Here is a 6376-nt window from a genome sequence, read left to right as displayed (position 1 = left end):
ATCAGTGAAAATTTCATGTATCTACAGTCATTCGTTTTAAAGTACACCAAAAACCAAAATCAATTTCTCGAAAACAGATTTGCGTTAAAATTCCCGTTTTTCATTAATTTTTCTTTTGTTTTTCACTGCGCTTTTGAAAACTATTGGGAAAATACTAGGACATTTTTACTTTTGACCCCCCAAAGTACCAACTAGATTCACTTTCTTATCAGAAAAGGTACTATTGAAGAAAATCCAAGCACTTTTACTGTCCTAAAAGGTGATGACAGGCACAAAAAAAAAATAAAAAAAAAAAATATAAAAAAAAACACACATCATTGTAAAATCAATACATTCATCGTTCCACTCAGAATCTAAAATGAGAGCAATACAAACACGTCAAAAAAGTACCATATTATACAACAGTGGGGTGTGATAAAAACACCTAACAAATATAAAAAAAAATTGAAACTAGTTAAACGTGTGACAAAAATTATGAAAAATATATGGATAATAAATAATCTAAGGAATATACTTATGTCAAGAAATTCTCAAAAAGACTAATTTGAAAAAAAAGTTATTATGTTTCAAAATATTTGCTAATTTTTTTTTATTAGTATTAATTATTAATTAAACCCCTGGCAACAATGGCCATTGTGTGTGATAAACATGTAGGTACCTACCTAATGCAAAATATTGAGATTTTAAAAAATTTATAAAAATTAACTACTTGACTTAAATAAACGTTTCTACCATTAATATTAGTCTAAAAATTGGATTTACAAATTGGCAATTATGAATTTTTCCAAAAAAATTAAATCAAATTAAACATTTTTATTTTCAGTATTAAATACAAAAAAAATGTTATACTGTATTGGTAGCGATAACGTTAATATTAAAATCATTATTAAATAAAAAAAAGATTCTGAAATATTAATGAGAACAAAAAGTTATTTTATTAGTCAGGTTTTTTTATTACACCCTGTATACACGATAAATGTGTATATTTTATGAACAATAATACATTTTAACTTTTATAGTTTTCATACATTTTGATATAATATTATTAGGTATCTATTTAAAAACTCGCCCATTGTAAATTCTTTATTTAAGTAGCCCTCACTTCGCCATTGTGTAGCTACTTTCATGTATAATTTTTTTTTTTTTTTTTGAACTTTAAGGCTTTACATTTTAAACTCTAAAGTATCGTGGAAGGTATATCTGATTCAAAACGTGTTCGTTCAATCCGTGATGTCACTTCGTCTTGTTGGACACACAACCAAACACAAACCTACCTGCAACCAAAATGATGGATTATTTGTTCCAACGAGTTAATTAAAATAACTATTCCATATCCTTCACAGAAGTTGTTTGTTCTATCGCCAAATATTTTAAAGTGATCTCTTGCACATTTCGTAAATATAGAGAAAACCGATGTTCTCCATCCAGACTTATCTGTATTTGTTGTTGAATTCACAGGACTCGTTGTGACAGATAGTCTTAGACCTTAGTACCTATCGAAATTTCTTGATTACACTTAACTATTATATACATTATTGTTTAATCGTTCTGCTTTGGGAAACCTTGCGATTGTTGAGCATCGTGCCAGTATTTCGCGTTTATAATCACCGTACCAGTTTTCCGTTTACCCTGGTCATCGAGGGTCACATTACGCAAATAATAATATTGTTATCGCCGTGTCCTAAATAATCGTAGAACCGATATTATAATATTATTTCGATTTCTCACCGCCGCACCGTTCGAAATCGATGTCAGAAACCCACGAGTCCTTGCATGATGCTGAGCCACGCTGATCCAAAATATAAACTTAAATTTGAAACCAAACGATAAAAACCCACGACACGATGTCAATATTATAGAAGACCTCGCAATGTAAATAAGTTTATATAAATAATATAAATACAATATGAATGATATAAAAATATAATATGATAACTATCGAGTATTTACAATATTCTCAAAAATCTGTCGCGTCTACGTTTAGGTTCATTGCATAATTTTATGGATACCTAATAGTGTAATATAATATAATAATGGATAAGTTTAATAGTAGCCGATACACAAGTCACGACTTGTGTAAGTAATACGCTTTTTGTCGATTTTTCTGGTAGGTATTTATTAAATAATATTTATTATTTTATTACAAATGCAGATTAGTAGTTACTATAGTCATAATATAGTACGTCTAGCTTATATATAATTTATAAAGTTCTTATATATTAACAGTGTTTTAGTTTTTTCTGTCTTACACGTGTCATATTTAGAACACATGTATAATAATATTATAATTAATATACAAGCGGTAATTCACCAAGCATACTCACCCCGATTTTTACGTTTAATAATGAATTTATTTTAATTCTGAGTTTTCAGAATAATTAAATATACTCAAAGACAAATTTTTTGAATTATTGAATTTTTTTGTACTACTTAAGGATTAGTAGTGTGTCCTGTGGTGATTCAAAATTATTTTTTTCGATTGAGTACCACCCCCCTCACCGTTTTTACTGTAAATTATTGAGTAGATAATTGTATTGAATGCGTTGACGTACTTAATTCAAAAATTTAAATGAGTTTTCTTAGACGTACAATATTTGTACTAAGGACATTTTTAACAAAAATATATAGTAGAAGTAATATCGGAAGTAGTATATATTATACTTGGGCCATTTTTACAAATAATAATTATTAATGTTGGTAGATTAATATTAAAGACTAAAATTTACAAATCACCATAATAGCCGATAGCCCCATATTTTATAAACCCATTACCATGGACCTTTTATCCATAGAAAACTAAGTTAAATAACTCAAATTACTCGTACGAATTTTGATTCTGATACATCAAATTTTTCAAATAAATTATTTACTAAATACTTTGCCATTGAAAAGGGGGATTCTCATTTGAAAAACGAAAGTTTATGTTGCCACAGAACACTGCTTAAATATAGTACAACAAATAGGGTCTTTCCTCTTAAGTATATTTAAAAATTCCAAAAATCAGATTTTAAATAAGTGCATTATTCAAGAAAAATAGGGGTGAGCATGTTTGGCGAATCACCTCATTCAATAATATTGACTAATTTTAACTATCTACCTCCATTTATATGACGTGCGTTCCAAAAATGACTGTACATAATTATTTATTCAGTATTTTACATTTTATTTGTAGCGAAAAGTAAAATATAATTTATAATATCAATCGCATTTGTATATATTTTTTAATTTAAACATACTTACACCGGGAACCTACTTATATATTGGTGTAATAAACTATTATTATTACGACTCAGTAAAACTTTTTCAATAATTATATCACGAATTTATATCATTAAAAACAAATATCTATTTTTTGTTGACAAGTAATAATTATTATCAAAGTTGCAATATTCCCATTCAATTGAAAATATTTCATTATTATTTTTATTTAAATTTTAAAAGTTGATAAATCATGTACAAAATAATTTTAATTTTAAAACAAAATTAATATTAATTTTTTTCTCAAACAAAGTTGTATGAATGACCGTTTGTCAATCCAAAGATTTTTGTAAAACATTCGACTGTATACATATGAATAATAGTAATTAAAACGTTTCCGAGAAAAAAAAGTAAGTAAGACTAGAACGATAAATTTTTCTCACGCCAAATCCAATAAAAACGATATTATAGTAATTTATAAAATTAAAAAGTGTACCGCAGTTGGGCTACCTATAAGAATAGTACCTAATTCTACAATACACTCGCCCCGCAGACATTTGCGATAACCGAATCAATACTGATAATTTTTTATCGATTGTACTACGTAGGTAATCGTCGGCCGGAACGAATGCTGTCGGATCGTCTCACCGCGAAAATTGGAATGCACTTTACAAATTGACCTGTTCCATCGTTTTTCTCGTCGTTATTTTACACGTCCGACAAGTGACTTGTTTTCGTCGGGCAATACGACCCTGGAACGGCCAATTGGCGTGCCCGAGAGAGGTATATACAGCTACAGTGATTAGAGGGCGTGTGCTGCTCGTGTAGTTGCCGATTTAGCCACTCGCAGGTGTACGACGGAAATCCGCTTTTAACACGTGTCCGGCATTATCCCCTTCCGGTCCTTGTAAATAACGACTGAGCCATTTACGAGGGTCAGCGCCGGCGTTTGAAAACTCGTGGAGATTCGGCGGGAGGCAGTGTGAAAAATTCATTCGGACGGAAGTGCACACGCCATGGAAGAATAGAAATATAAAGTTCAATTTACTTTTTGTCAATGTCGTGCCGAAAAACTTCGTAAAAACAAAACACGTATACACTGTAGTAGTAGTAGGTATAGGTGTGTTTTGAAGAAAAAATAATAATAAACCGACTAGGTTGGTGCAGTATGAGAAAATGGAGCGGTGAAAAATTCATAACCGTAACTTTAATACCTCACTTACATAAGTTGACCTTACACAAAATTCAAAAAGTACACAAACGCGTCGGGTTATAAACGCATTATTTACCGTGACTTAAATAAACTATGACGAAGATTGGATAGGTACAGAAATCGGGTAAGGGACACTTTATTCTCGCTCGGTTCATCTCGGCCTAGGATATATGTGCATAATATATTTTATTTTATTCGTTTCGTTTTATTATTGTTAATTCTATCATTTAATCATAAAAATGCATTGCATTAATTATTGATTGTAAAGTCAAATCAACGGGTTAGAAAAAATATGATTTCTACCATATCATCCGAATTAATATTATACTTACTGCTGAGATATATTCAAAAATCGTTTTCTTTTCAAACTTTCATGTTTTATTCGTTTTTTGACTAACCATAGAATAAATTTGAAAAAAATAATACCTATTTAAAGTACTATATTTGTATGCACGAAACATTTGAATTTTTTTTAATTTGCAGAAAAGTGCTCTCAGAAGTAAAAAAAAAAATAGTAGAAAAAAAACATTACTACAAAACAAATAATTTAATTTCTTCGCTTAGAGATTAAAATACAAATAAAATGTTACAAACTAATTTTGTTTATCTCTATGCTAAACATATAATATTTGGCTTGGATAGTAACACACTCAATTTTGTTTTTTACTATCAACTTTGAATATCTGAATTCTGGGGTGATTAAATATTTGAAATAAATGTTCATTTTTCAAATACTGAGTTCAAACACGCTCGCCTGATGTAGGTATCTACATTATAAAATATGAAGTTATTTATTTATTAACTATATATAATATACTTATAGAAAACAATGGTTAAATATGTTTGTACAGACTCTACTTACGTATTGTTATTTTTGTAATAAAAAATTGTGAAAATACAATGTATTCTGGAGAAACGTATACAAAATTTAACACCGTTATAATAATACTTACTAATACAAAATGCATAGATATTATATACACCGGGTGATTATTTTAAAAGTAAACACTAATTATAATATCAAAAATGAATAGGTACCTAACGATTTTGGGAATTTTTTTTTTTGCGTACCTAGTTCGAAGTCATAAAAAAAACATTTTGATAATTTTTTACTGTTATGTTCCTTGTAACTTTCTTATTTTTTGAATGACAACATACATTTTTAATTTCATATTCCAAAGCAAAAATACTTATCTGAGCTTTTGTAAGCATAAAAATCAGTTTGAAAGAATAGTTAATTATAGTTAGAAACAAAATAATATTTGAAGTTTAGACAATGGTTGAGTGGACTGGCACTTGGTACCCGCGAAATGTTGGTCCACTCATCTTAACATTAAATACCTATAACAAATCAACAAGTTACTTGTTCAAAATTTGATTTTTATACATAACAATACTAGGAAAATTAAATCAAAAATAATATGTACTGTCTTTCAAAAATTGATACATCGATGAAAATTATAAAAATATAATTATAAAATTAGTTGTATCGTAGTGACTTACAAATTATTTTAAAACGGTCAAATATACTTTGCGAGGTACCGATAGTGTTTACTGTCAAACAAATCGCAGCTATGATATCGTGTTAATATAATGTAAAGCATTTATTTGTATAATCGAGCTGTAATAAAAGAAAATAGACGCATGCTGATAGTCAATGCTATTTTGGATGTGAAGTTTGATGTCTTGATAATAATAAAAAAAAAAAACATTGGTACTGGATACCAGTGAATTGGAGTGGGTACAACAAATATTCAGTATATAAACAATCCAACAATAGAGCAGTACCTATCTGATGATGTTTTTTTCTAAAGAAAATCAATTTCGTACACGAATGACAATCGTTTCCCCAAATTTTCCGAGTAAATAGCGTTTTTTTTTTTTAAAACTCAATAACCACGTGCTTAGAATGTGGTTTTAGAATGAATTTGAGATACCATTTATAGATTCCTATTCGGATATTCA

The sequence above is a fragment of the Acyrthosiphon pisum genome, chromosome A1 (genome assembly GCF_005508785.2).
Source record: "Acyrthosiphon pisum isolate AL4f chromosome A1, pea_aphid_22Mar2018_4r6ur, whole genome shotgun sequence".
NCBI classification, from domain to species: Eukaryota; Metazoa; Arthropoda; class Insecta; order Hemiptera; family Aphididae; genus Acyrthosiphon; species Acyrthosiphon pisum.
Note: the sequence above shows the minus strand (reverse complement) of the source record.